The following is a 15,186-nucleotide window of genomic DNA, read 5'->3' on the forward strand; positions in this document are numbered from 1 at the left end:
ATCCTTGTGTTTCCGGAAAAACATTGAATTCGGGGTTTTCCAAAGGGAAGGGTAACATTGTAGACCCAAAGGGATTTATGAAATTTAACATATATATGTTTCAGGTCTGCAACCCCATCAAATATTGCATATCATCGAGAGTCCAGATCTTATGCACATATGCATCGCGATCTGTCAGACCCGATAGTATTATCAATTATATTTCATATATGTTTCGGATTCAGGGCTATATCGCACATCGTTATTGGCCTTCTCCCAAAGCTTATATATATACCATGCCTCTATCTACCGGACCCGCCGACAATTGTGGATCTTGTCATATAATGTTTCAAGTCCGGCCTAACCGCCAAACTTGGGTTTTCCTATGTATTTCTTTATTTTAAAAAGATATTAAGGGTAGGGCTTTTTCAAAGGAAATCTCATAGGGGTGATCTTGCGTGTGATGTGCCATCGGGATGTGCCACTGTGACTCATTCACGATACAATTTTTGGCTAAACCAGGGGCCATTTTCTTTTGCGATAGCTCCTTTTGATTTTGCAGCGCCTTATCATTTTGAAGTTTCGATGATGGTGAGAGTTGTTCTTGAGCGTTTATATAATATTTTATAATCACAGCTAATATGAATTATCTCCGCAGGCGAGTTTGAGTGGATTTGGCCATAGATGAAGGCATCGTATCTTAGGATGACACCTCTATGCCACCGGTGTCGGTATTGCAAAACACACTTTGCTAAAGGGAAGATGGACTGCCATAGTGCATAATGAAGGTGCTCCTGCAATTCAATGGAAGCATTTAGGACATTACTAATCCACCAAGATATCATAATCACAAGATACATTACAAAGCATGCCAGATGTGGGGATGATGGGAGCATCTTTAGTTTCTTTCAAAGAAAAGACAGAGAATGATAACCACTCCTCACAAGTGCTAAGAAATGATACATAGTCCTCCCTTGTTTCGAGGAGATCCATCCATTTCCCCAAGAAGGAGAACGCTCCACCAAGGGTGACCTCAGATTGTTGGTAGTTTCACCAACCTTTTGCATTTGTACATACTGATCTGTGCAATGACAAGAAGGAACTGAAAGGTCATGGAAGGTGGAGGGTTCCTCCGAAGAAAGGAGAAGGGATTTTTGGCTTGGAGAAAAATAGTTTTGATTTATTATGAATAAAGGGGACTGTTTGGTTCAAGGAGGAGCCATAGTTTCAGACTCATTGTATTGTTTTGAATCAGAGTGTTATTAATGTCATGAATGTAAATGTGGTTTGTATTTATTCCTATTGATGACTTAGAGTTCACTATTAGTCTTGTTAAATTGAATATGATTCAGTTTCATGGTTAACTTGTGAATGGTCTCTGATTGGAAACTAAGCTAAACATCAGTTGCAAGTTTTAATTCCATAGAAGAATGTGGATTCCTATAAGAGTGATTGGATTGCAATTTATCTTTAACACAGTCTTGTTCAGCTGTGAATTCAGTGATTGATTCATTTGGACTTGAATCTATACATGATGTTTAATCTTCTTTATCACGCTCCTGCCGAACATATATATGATGTTTAAACCTCTGCATTATGCTTCTGCAGGATAGACTGGGATAGGTAAGACTAGATTAGAGTAGTTAGAAGTAGTATAGATAGGATTTAATACATAGAGGTTATTTGTTTTATTTTGTTGATTTAATTGAAGTCTTCCTCCCGGAAGAAATCTTTCGACATGTTCAAACAGTTTACGGGGTCCCTTAAAACCCATCGGAGCTAACCATTCCAAACAAAAGAAGGTCTAACTAGGGCTTGCGATTGGGTTAGTTCCCCTTTTTGTCATTGTGAAAATTAGCCATGTCAACAAATTCGCGCTAGAAGGAGGGCATGAACTGTCATCCCCAACTTTTCAAGATTTCATCTATAAGTGCCATGCATGGAATCAAAAGGATAAATGTATGGATCGTAAAGGTTAGAGAGATCCTGCCACACATTTGAAAGAGCCTCATTTTGAAGAAACAAAAACCCCTCTAAGTCCTATTTCTGGGTCACCCAAGGAAGAAAGACTATGGGAGTATCCTTCCACTCAGGAACAACCAGTCAGAATGCTTACTCGGGCTTACACTCCTTTCCTCTCTCAGCTTTCCATCTTTCAATCTTTACCTCCGACAACTACGAGAAAATCAATGATCTTTACCTTGAGCAAAGATACATTTGCAGCCACTCCTCTCAAAGATATTGTGCTAGAATCCTTGCAAAAGTATCGACACGCTTTGGGAAGAAATTCCCGAGGATTCCCCTTTTAAAAGAAACTGCTAGCTTGATTTTGAGAATCATAATGGAGAAGCCTCCAACCAAAACTTCCCTATCCATAATATGGCCAACGTTCCCCCTCCAGGTGGGAATCAACCCCCACCTGCTCCGGGAGCACTCCCTCCCTAGCTTGCACAGGATGCTGTAGCGATACCTGGGCAGAAACATCTCTTACCCAAAAATGCAAAAAGAGTGTTAGCTAATTTCAACCCTGAGTAGGGAGATATCGTTGATAACCATATTCGCTCTTTCTTCCTAGCCTTGCGTAGGTTGGGGGTCACTGATGAAGATGTGGTGTGCTACCTATTCCCTTTTACTTTGACTGGTGCAGCCTCCACATGGTATTTCATCTTGAGAATAAGGTCGATCACCCCTTAGGATGCTTTTCAGTAGGCCTTTTTATAAAAGTTTGGTGATGACAAAACACATACAGCCTTAGTTTTAGAATTATCCTGTCTGAAAATGGAAACCAAGGAGAAGGTTAAGGATTTTAATATCCGGTTCAACAACTTGTTCAATAGAATCCTAGCCACCACTAGACCTACTGAAGCGGTTCTAATGGAATTCTATATCTCTGCTCTCCTTGTCCCTACATCGATGTGGGTAAAAGGAGTAATGTGTAAACCTTACAAGGTTCTATCGATAAAGTGGTGAAAGTTGAAAATGAAATGATTAGCCTCACAGCATGTCATTATACAACTGATGTGAAGAAAGCCTCTCAATCATCCAAGAAGAGTAGTGGGAGTGGCAACCAAGTGGACGAGAACAAAGAAAAGGATAACACAGATGTGGATGGTTTGCATCGGATCATTAAGAAACTAACAAACACATTCATCAACATGAAAGAAATGTTGGAGAGAGTACAAGTGGGAATGGATGAGATTATAATAATAGAAAACTCTTCAAACCTTTCTATTGGAAGAAAATAGAAGGTGGTCCTGGTCAACTTGCATTGCCTGCTCCACCTAATGAAGAGGCTTTAAACATAAAAGAGTTGGATCTTATTGAATTTCTCCTTAGCAAACAAGAACTTGTATTGGACCTCGAACCAGAACAAGAAGACGAAGAAGGATACCAAGTAGAAGAACCTCAGATGAGGAAACCCAAATTAATGTGCTATGGGATTTCATAGTAATGATAATGATGACAAAGGGGATAACACTATAGAAATCAACGCTAATGAAATCCACAGGCAAAGTAAAGGGCCACTCCTAGATACGACAAAGCCCTTAGACCAAACAAAGCAAGATGTTCACCCTATGAAAGCATCCACTCCCAAAGTTCCTGTCAAGAAGAGTAGACTTGGCGGTCAATCCAAGAATGCCCCTGTTGCAAGTCATCCAGAGAAAGAAAATGAATCTCCCACTACGACGAAGGCTACTCAAGATGGTAAAATCCCACCTAAGAATGGAAAAACAAGTATTTTTACTCTACCATATCTTGTTTATAACATGGATTACAATATTGTGGATGATCTCAAGAATTATAGGGCTAATATCACCTATTTTAATTTGTCAAAATTAACAAAGCAAAGAGATTTGTTACTGAAAGCTATGAATGAGCAGAACTGCAAAACCCCCACCACCTCCAGTGGCCAAACTAAGAAACTAGTGTCCAAACCTGTAAGTACCTCTAGTGTATCCCAAATACCATCAGCTATGGATATTTCTCAACTGATTGGTCCCATCTCTTGCTACCTTAGAGGGGAAAAGGTGATATGTTGAGAGTCGATAGAGAAAGATACATGAAATATGTGGTAACGGAACTAAAGAACCCCAAAGAACCTGTAATGTTCTATAACTCTATCCTTGGAAATTATAGTTTTGATTTTTATGCCACGAAAACCTGTTTCGGAGAATTCCATGCAGAAGCAGTCAAGGAAGCTTTGACAGACACACAGTTGGAAGAAAGAATTAAACACCCCCATAATCCAACTGATGAATTACCTTGTATTATAGTAGATGATAGGACTAATTTCATAGGAAGTAGTTCTTTTAGCGTAACATTAGAGATTATTTTCGGGACACTCCACTTTGATGACTCTAACGATCTTGAAAGTGTAGGCGCTGGGAGCATTTTCATTGGCACACTAGGGAACCAATGTCTGATGGCCAACCGGTGGGAATGCATGCACACTAGTAACATAGCAGAACATGAAGGCTTGCTGAAAGGCCTCAAAAGAGCCTTTGAAAGGAATGTAAAAAATCTTAGAGTATTTGATGTCTCATAGATAATGGTGGACCAGGTAAAGAAAAAGATACACTGCAGTCCACCACACATGGTGAGGTACCAACATGAGTTATGGAGTTTAATTGACAATTTCAATTCTTTCAATGTCACATACAAACCTCGAAAGTATAACCATGATGCCAATCTGATGGCTTCTATGGCTGCGAAACTTTTTCCTAGTCTTAGATTAAATAAGAATAAATTTTATGTTGAATTGATTTTCAGATCATCCGTAGCTGATAACATATTAAATTGGCAGGCGTGTGAAGGTGATAATCAAATCCTTGAGTCCTACATTGCGAAAGAATACTCAGAAACACAACCATTAACAAAAAGGAGCATGAAAAACTTATAAATCAAAGTGAAGACAAGGTGATATATTTTGTTGAGAAATTTATTTACTTTTTACATCTCATGAGTGAGCCAACGGGTAAGCACAAAACCTTAAAGCACTCATGGTTGAGCCCATTCCAAGTTGTGAAAAAAAGTCGTCATGGAACTTACAGATTGAAAACGTTACAGGGAGAAAGTGAGAAACTCCCTGTTAATGGCCAGCATCTCAAGACATACTCCCAGTAGCCACCACATGGTGGTTACCTCCTAAGTAGGTTAGAATGCATTTACTTTTTTCTATGAGTCTAGTTACGTTTCCGTCTTTTCCTTTCTTGTTTCTCTGCAAAGTTTTATTTTCTATTTTAAATTACAGTGCTTTTCAGCTAACTAATTTTGGTACTCTAGTTTTCTTTTACCTTTTCAGATTACCATCATTCTCCACATTTAGCCTTACCCCTCCTCATTAACCTATTGATGATTCTGTTGTTTCTAAATCTATCATTACCCTACAAATCAAAAAAATTCTATCATCTATCTTTGACATATACACACACTCATATTCTTCTTTTTCATCTTCTTCTGATTTTGCTATTCATGTTGTTGCGAACAATTACTTATTGTACGGCTGCGAGGAGAAGAATTGTATAGGTTGGAGCGATATGGAATTGACGTTAGCGTCCACGCGACTGGTAATATTGATGGCCATGCTTGTGATGGTCGCGATGGTTGGTGAAAGTTGGGGTTGTAAGTCACTACATTTGAAATTCAAATTGCAGGGCGACGAAATCGAAAATAATAATAATATTATTAAGATGAAGAATGAGTGGTTTGAATCCCTTAGGGGCCCCGTAGCTCTGTCAGGCCCTTCTAATTGTCAAAACTATAGGTCTCCCAGCGGAGGAGGTTCGTGTCCAGTTAACGAGATTAATGCAGCGGGGATTAACGCGTTAACGCACCGGTCGATTGGAATTACAAGAGTCGTTGGTGCGTTAGCTGTGACTGTTAAAACATAAAAGTAGATATTCCAAAAGGACAACTGAGGAAAGATTTAGCCTGATTAAGATTGGCCGAATTGTTAAGAGAAAAAGGGCTGAGAGAGCCTGCAACTGATCATCTAATTTGGTCCCGCTGCACGTTCAGACAACACTAGCAGGCTTGCTAACTCATGGGCGGAAGATTGTAATTAGTTTAGATTTGTGTTGTTACTGCGATTGTCAAGAAAACTGACCCAAAAACAATCATTTATTCGACTATTATTTTAATCGTAGATCTTGCTTTTATATTGGATTTTTGTTAATTGTATATGATACTCTAATGTATATGGTGGGTTGACTAAAACATTAATAAAATAAACATGCAATGTATCTTTATGTTTTGCAATGGTTGTGATGGATTCCCACATAACATGCTCAATCTAAATGCTTTGTAATTGGAATTTGTTTTTCTTTAACTACCGTAGGTCCATGTGAGAGATTTTAAAGGAACCATATAATAACATGAAGCTGAAAATGATATGCCTTGATGTGTTTATCATAATGTTGTCGTCAAGATTCGGTGTTACATGCTTGTGAATATTTTACAGAGGAAGATAAGCCGGTCGTTGATTGGATGAACAGATACCAGAATGATGTGTTGAAATAATAATTTCAACTGCAGAATTTTCCTTCTTTTGCGATGTGATCCTATCGCAGATCGCAAATCGCATTTTCAGCCTGACTTCCTTTTGTTACAACCTATGTGTTCTCCGATTGCGATGGTGCGATGTGATCCGATCGCATATCGCAGATCGCACTGTATGTGTGTGCTCCATTTTGTGTTCCGGCCAAATAAGATTTCTGCGATGCGATGCAAATAAAGTCAATGGTTAAAGTACAGGCCAGCAGCAAATAAATTTGTCGTGAAGTAAAAGTCTCTTTACCGCCAGTAAATGTCAGTAAAACAATAAATGCAATTTATTGTGGGTTGGTAAGTTTTGATGAAATTTTTAATTTTGTTTCAGCGGGAGTATGGGCACAAGTAAAGGCTGGTAAAAACATTTAATTTTTTTACGGAAGCATGGCAAGTGAAAACTGACGTAAGTTCTTTTGTTTTGTTTTATTGCCATATATATATGTAATGTTTTTTCGTGTATTGTAGAAGAGGAATGGTAATGCACAGCAGTGTGAAGTAATGAAATTGGAGTGTGAGGCACAGCAGTGCGATGTATTGTAATCCACGCAGCAGCGTGAAGAAAATCTGTGTAATTTCCACACAGCAGTGAAAGTAATTTTTTTTTGTAGTTGAAGTCTGTTTTTACAGCAGTGAATGTAGAAGAGATTCTTACACACAGTAGTGTAAAATCTCAGGAGAAGACTGAGTAATTTTTTTAAATGTTCTTGGTGAATCCCTCTGAGAGAGAGGAAGTAGGTTGTAACAACAGTTGCTTTTATTAATGAATAGAAATGTGTGGTGTGTGAAAACTCTGTCTGCTGCAAATAATTTTTTTTGGTTTCCGCTGTGTTAAAGATCCTGTGTTTGAAACAGAGCATTGTTCTATGTTCTGTAGTTTGTTTGTTTTTGGGATTTTACCAAAAAAATCCCCAACAGTGGTATTAGAGCTAGTCTAGGCTCTTTGAAGGGTTCAAAGAAGCTGAAGGAAAGACTTTTGCTACAGCAGCTTCTCCAGCAGCGTGAAGACTCAGGCAAAAGAATCCAAGGTATTTTTTCAGTGATTTTTAATACATAGTCAAGTAGTGCAAAAATGGCTGGCACCAGCACCCGCAATAGCATGGGTATTCAGCTCCCATTATTTGATGGTAAAAACTATGACTATTGGGCAATAACAATGAAAGCCTTGTTTGCTTCCAAAGACTTATGGGAAATAGTTGAGGATGGTTTTGAACAACCAGCAGATGAAAATGAGTTTAATGCATTAACTCAGGGAGAGAAGGATTTGTTAAAGAGCCACAAGAAGAAGGACTCAAAAGCCCTCTTCTTCTTGTATCAGGTAGTGCATGGAAGCGTGTTTCCAAGGTTAGCAGCAGCTAAGACATCCAAAGATGCATGGAAAACTCTTAAAACAGCCTATCAAGGAATGGAGAGAGTGAAGACAACAAAGCTACAGTTGCTGAGGAAAGATTTTGAGAATCTGAACATGAAGGAGTCAGACAATATTGACTCATTCTTCACTCAAGTAATTGGCCCGGTCACACAAATAAGATCTCATGGAGAGATACTAGAGGAAAGGAGGATTGTGGAGAAACTATTGGGGTGCCTACCCTCAAGGTTCCATGTGATTGTCACCACCATAGAAGAGACAAAGGATCTCTCAAACTTTTCAGTTGATGAGCTTCATGCATCACTGATCACACATGAGCAAAGGTTGAGTAGAAATGAAAACTCATCTCTAGAGCAAGCCTTCAAGATCCAGATGTCCTTTGGAAGAGGAAGAGGTCAAGGCAGAGGAAACAAGAGAGGAAGAGGCAGAAGCCAGAACAGAGGTGGAAGGAACAACCCAGCAAATGCACAAGGAAGAGGGAGCAATCCAAATCAGAACCAAGGCCAAGGCAGCAGCCAACAAGGAGGACAACATCATGCTCAAGGACAAAGTTATGAAAAATACAATGTCCAATGCTATTATTGTAAAAAATATGGGCATTATGCCAGTGAATGTAGAAAGAAGCAGCATGATGTGAGTAATAGCTCTAGTGCAAATATTACTAGAGAAAATGTCAGCCAAGATAATGTTTTGTTAGCTTGCAATATGGCTGAAACAAATAGTGAAGATATATGGTTTCTAGACTCCGGTTGCAGCAACCATATGACAGGAAACATAGCTTTGTTTTCTGCTTTAGATCAAAGTGTGAAGTCACAAGTCACACTTGGGACTGATAGTAAAATTTCTGTTATGGGAAAAGGAGAACTTAAAATATTTACAAAGCAAGGTGAAAAGAAAACCATAGCAGATGTCTATTATGTTCCTGGAATGAGATGTAATCTTTTGAGTATTGGACAGCTTGTCCAAAAAGGTTACAATGTTTTCTTTGTGAATGATGTATGCACCATCATGGATATTCCACCCAGCAAAAGATGTATTGCTGAAGTGAGGATGATGAGGAACAGAATGTTCCCTCTTAGAATAAGAGCAGATTTGAAAAACAAAGATGCAATGGCAGCAGTTACCCAAGAGGCTCTCCAAAGTGTGCCAAAGGATGAAAATTGGTTGTGGCACTTGAGATTTGGACATCTCAACTTTGGAGGTATTAACCTGTTGAGCAGAAAAGGAATGGTAAGAGGATTACGATTGATAGAGAAACCGGACAGCCTTTGTGAAGGTTGCATATTGGGAAAACAACACAGAGAAAGTTTTCCAAGCGGGAAAAGCATAAGGGCAAAAGCACCCTTAGAGATTGTCCACTCAGATTTATGTGGACCAATGCAAACCCCATCTTTAGCAGGCAGCCAATATTTTCTAACATTCATTGATGATTTTACAAGAAAGACTTGGGTTTATTTCTTGAAGAACAAATTGGAAGTGTTTGAAAAATTCCGAAATTTCAAAGCACTTGTGGAAAATCAAAGTGGGCTGCGTGTCAAAGTCTTGAGAACAGACAGAGGAGCTGAGTATATCTCCAAAGAATTTTTATGCTTCTGCAGAGAAAATGGAATACATAAGCAGTTTACAGCAAGGTACACCCCACAGCAAAATGGAGTTGCTGAAAGGAAGAACAGGACCATTATGGATATGGCGAGGAGCATGTTGAAGGCAAAGCATTTGCCAAATGATTATTGGGCTGAAGCTGTAAATTGTGCAGTGTATATTTTGAACAGGTGTCCTACGAAAGAAGTGTTGAACAAAGTGCCGGAAGAAGCATGGAGTGGGAGAAAGCAAGGAGTCACCCACATGAAAATTTTTGGATGTGTGGCCTATGCACACATACCAGATCAGCTAAGGAGGAAGTTGGACAGCAAAGGGGAGAAATGTATCTTCATTGGATACAGTGAGGAATCCAAAGCTTACAGGTTGTATATCCCATCTACCAAGAAGTTCTTTGTGAGCAGAGATGTTCAGTTTATTGAGGAGGAAGCTTGGGATGGAAGCATAGAGAAAACAATGAATGTTAAAAACTGTTTGTCTCATGATGAAGATGATGAGGAAATGGTAGAAATACATCCCCAAACAGTAGCGCCAACACAAGGATAGCAAGGAACACCCTTGAGGAGAAATGAGAGTGCTTCTCCAAGCACACCACAAGGAGGAAATTCAAGTGCATCATCAAGCACTTGCACACCAAGTGAACGAGGTAAGAAGTTCAGAAATTTAAGTGACATTTATAATGAAGGAATGAATTCCTTATTTGCCTTGTATTGTCATGTTGATGATCCTATTCATTTAGAAGATGCTATTAAAGATAAGAAATGGATAGAAGCAATGGATGAGGAGATGGATGCCATAAAAAGAAACAAGACATGGGATTTGGTTGAGCTACCAAAAGGTAAAGAAGTCATTGGAGTCAAATGGGTCTATAAGACCAAATGCAATGCTGAAGGCAAAATTGAAAGACAAAAGGCAAGACTTGTTGTCAAGGGATACAAGCAGCAGTATGGGAGAGATTATGAGGAGACTTTCGCACCGGTTGCAAGAATGGAAACCGTGAGAGCAGTGATCTCCATAGCAGCACAAAACAAATGGAAAGTTTACCAAATGGGCGTGAAGTCGGCATTCCTAAATGGAGTGTTAAAGGAGGAGGTTTACATTGATAAACCTCTAGGCTATGAGAAGAAAGGCCAAGAGCACAAAGTTTGCAGATTGAAGAAAGCTCTTTATGGGCTGAAGCAAGCTCTAAGAGCGTGGTACAGTAGGATAGACTCCTATCTACTGGAAAATGAATTTGAAAAATGTGAGGGAGAACCCACAGTATACATCAAAGAAAAGGATGGCAAGATTTTAATTATTGTCTTGTATGTTGATGATGTGATTTTTACAGGTAATGATGACTACCTCATTGAAAACTTCAAATCAGTCATGAAAGAATAATTTGAGATGACTGACATGGGTTTGCTGAGATACTTCTTAGGAATAGAAGTAGATCAAAATGAAAATGAGATTTTTATCTCTCAAGCAAGATATGTAAATGAAGTGTTGGAAAGATTCCACATGCAAGAGTGCAAAGCAACAATCACTCCCACAGTAATGGGATTAAAACTCAACAAAGAAGACAGCAGCAAGGATTTTGATCCTAGCTTATATAAGAGCATAGTTGGCAGCCTTATGTATTTGACTGCAACTAAGCCTGACATAATGTATGCTGTTAGTTTGATTTCCACATTCATGGAGAGGCCAAAAGAGGCACATTGGCAGGCAGCAAAAAGAATTCTGAGGTATGTCAAAGGTACAAAAAGGTTTGGCATTTTGTATACTTTTTTAGAAAGTTCAGATTTAGTTGGATACACCGATAGCGATTGGGCTGGAAGTGTGGATGATCGGAAAAGCACTTCCGGTTATGTCTTTCACATGGGTTTAGGAGCAATTTCATGGGCTTCCAAGAAGCAGCCAATTGTGGCGTTGTCTACAGCAGAAGCAGAGTACGTGGCAGCTACAGTAGCAGCATGTCAAGCAGTTTGGATGAGAAGAATGTTGAGGAGCTTAGGCCAAGAGCAGGCAAAAGCAACAGTGATTTATTGTGACAATAGCTCTGCTATTGCGTTGTCCAAGAATTCTGTGTTTCACAAGTGAACGAAACACATTGATACAAGGTTTCACTACATCAGGGAATTAGTGAACAATAGAGAAATCAGTTTACAACATTGCAGCACTCAGGAACAAGTTACAAACATCCTGACAAAGCCACTGGATCAGAAGAACTTTGAATCTTTAAGGAAGCATCTGGGTATGATTGATAACCCAGCAGTTGAAATTAAAGGGGAGTGTTGAAATAATAATTTCAACTGCAGAATTTTCCTTCTTTTGCGATGCGATCCTATCGCAGATCGCAAATCACATTTTCAGCCTGACTTCCTTTTGTTACAACCTATGTGTTCTCCGATTGCGATGGTGCGATGCGATCCGATCGCATATCGCAGATCGCACCGTATGTGTGTGCTCCATTTTGTGTTTCGGCCAAATGCGATTTCTGCTATGCGATTTAAATGAAGTCAATGGTTAAAGTACAGGCCAGCAGCAAATAAATTTGACGTGAAGTAAAAGTCTCTTTACCGCCAGTAAATGTCAGTAAAACAGTAAATGCAATTTACTGTGGGTTGGTAAGTTTTGATGCACAAGTAAAGGCTGGTAAAAACATTTAATTTTTTTACGGAAGCATGGCAAGTGAAAAATGACGTAAGTTCTTTTGTTTTGTTTTATTGCCATATATATATATATGTAATGTTTTTTTAGTGTATAGTAGAAGAGGAATGGTAATGCACAACAGTGCGAAGTAATGAAATTGAAGAGTGAGGCACAGCAGTGCGATGTATTGTAATCCACGCAGCAGCGTGAAGAAAATCTGTGTAATTTCCACACATCAGTGAAAGTAATTTTTTTTTGTAGTTGAAGTCTGTTTTTACAGCAGTTAATGTAGAAGAGATTCTTACACACAGTGTAAAATCTCAGGAGAACACTGAGTAATCTTTTTAAATGTTCTTGGTGAATCCCTCTGAGAGAGAGGAAGAAGGTTGTAACAGCAGTTGCTTTTATTAATGAATAGAAATGTGTGGTGTATGAAAACTCTGTCTGCTGCAAATAATTTTTTTTGGTTTCCGCTGTCTTAAAGATCCTGTGTTTGAAACAGAGCATTATTCTCTGTTCTGTAGTTTGTTTGTTTTTGGGATTTTACTAGAAAAATCCCCAACATGACGACCACATGAGGTCGCAAGGATCTTAAAACAAAAGGTTGGCAAGCAGAAACTCATTAAAACATCAAAGAATTATTTTACGTATCGGCAAGATAGAAGTTTGATTAAAAGATAATAGATAATTATATTAACAGCGAAGATAAAAGTTTTGAAAAACCTGCACAGATTTTCGGAAAAAATTAAATGAAGTGACAAGTTTACTTACAAGGCATAAAATTTCCAGAAACGTTTTATGAAAAAATATGTGATGGGAAAGTTTTTGATGATGAATTTTCGAAATATTATAATAATAATAAATAAATAATAGATTATATGATGGTAAAGTTTTTGATCATCAATTTTCAAAATATTATAATAATAATAAATAAATAAATAAAAAATTAGTTTTAGATTTTGTAGTGCAAGTAATTTGTTGAATTGAGACTTCTGATCTATAATAGTTATAAGTAGAGCTTCGGCGTAAATTACATATAGAAAGACATTTGTCCACGCATTTTGAACCAACTAGTGTGGTTCATTATCAAGACAAGTTGAAGAAACAGATCCAGCATAGCATGTTAAATAGTAGAGTCTCCAACCGCTAAATGGACTAACCGCTAATTTTGACTCTAAGACCCACGTCAAAATATTATTTATTAATTTAATATTATTATTATTTTTATTATTATTTTTCTATTATTATTTATGGAGATAAGTTAAATTAAGTAAAAAAATAAATAAAATAATTTTAATGGTTAATTTATTTAAATTATATATATATATATATATATATATATATATATATATATATATAATTTAATTAAAGTTATAATATTAGGTTATTAAGACAAAAGTTAGGATTAATAAATAAAATAATTTCAATGATTAGTTTAAAAGATATATTTATTTATTTGAATTATCTAATAGTTATATATATATATATATATAAGTATATTACTTCTTTAACCAATCACTCGTCACTTAACAACTTAATATTAAAATCATAATATTAGGTTGTTAAGTGACGAGTGGTTTGTTAAAGAAATAATATACTTATTTATTTAACTTTTATATACATATATATATATATATATATCTTAAAATCTTAGTACGAGAGTTTTCAATTATTAATTTAATAATAATTTTTAATGGTTAAAAAAAATAAAAATTAATTTAATAATTTATTTATTAATAATCAAATATATATATATATATATATATGTGTTTATATATATTATAATTAAAATTAAAATTAGGATAAAATAATATAATGGTTAGTTTAAAAAGGTAAATTTATTTATTTAATTAAATTTTTTATTAAATATTGTTCATACATTTATATTCTAACTAAAATTATAATGATGATGATGATGATGATGGCTAACGTCTGCTGAGACCAAATAATGGTCTATTGGACCTAAAGAAACAAATTATCTATTTTGATTTAAGATTTTATTCATATGCTCAAAAAGCTTGGAGAGAAGCCTCCCGAGCTCACTATAATTTTGACATTGTAAAAGGCTAAGAAGGTCAGGGGGTTAATATATATATATATATATATATATATATATATATATATATATATATATATATATATATAAAGGAAAGAGTCCAGAGCAAGAAGGATAAACCCTAGGAGACAGGAAGGTTCCAGGGGAACGACGAAAGCGAAAAAGATGAAAGAGGGGGGACCAACATCTACTGATTTATAACCTAATATTATAACTTTAATTAAATTATATATATATGTATGTATATATATATATATATATATATATATATATATATATATATATATATATATATATATATATATATATATAGATAGATTTAATTAGTTTAAATAAATTAACCATTAAAATTATTTTATTTATTTTTTTACCTAATTTAACTTATCTCCATAAATAATAATAGAAAAATAATAATAAAAATACTAATAATATTAAATTAATAAATAATATTTTGACCTGGGTCCTAGAGTCAAAATTAGCCGTTAGTCCATTTAGCCATTGGAGACTCTGCTCAGACTATTTAACATGTTATTCTGGATCTGTTTCTTCAACTTGTCCTGACGATGAACCACATTAGTTGGTTCGAAACATGTGGACAAAGGTCTTTCTATATGTGATTTAGGCCGAACCTCTACTTTTATAACTGCAAGTAATTTGTTTAATTTTAATTTTGATATGATATATATTTATTTTAAAATAAAAATAAAATATTCAAAGTTTGTTTTTTTAAATAGATAAATAATTAAAAATATTTGATATTTAAAACATATAAAATGTATTATTTAAATAACTTATTTAAATATATATTTTTATTGTTTTAACCAAAATAGATTATGTAATATCTTGTTTTATTGTGTAAATATTTTGACTCAATCAAATTATATAAAAAATAAAATAAAAGTTTAAATTAAATTAATAATGTGAAAACATTTTTACTGGGACAAAATAGCTAGTTGTTTTTAGTGAGACTATTTGGAAACTTTTGTGGTGGGCCTTTCCGATCTAA

Source organism: Pinus tabuliformis, chromosome 9 (genome assembly GCF_031772625.1).
Source record: "Pinus tabuliformis cultivar Carrire ecotype Pingquan chromosome 9, CPIR1, whole genome shotgun sequence".
Classification (NCBI taxonomy): domain Eukaryota; kingdom Viridiplantae; phylum Streptophyta; class Pinopsida; order Pinales; family Pinaceae; genus Pinus; species Pinus tabuliformis.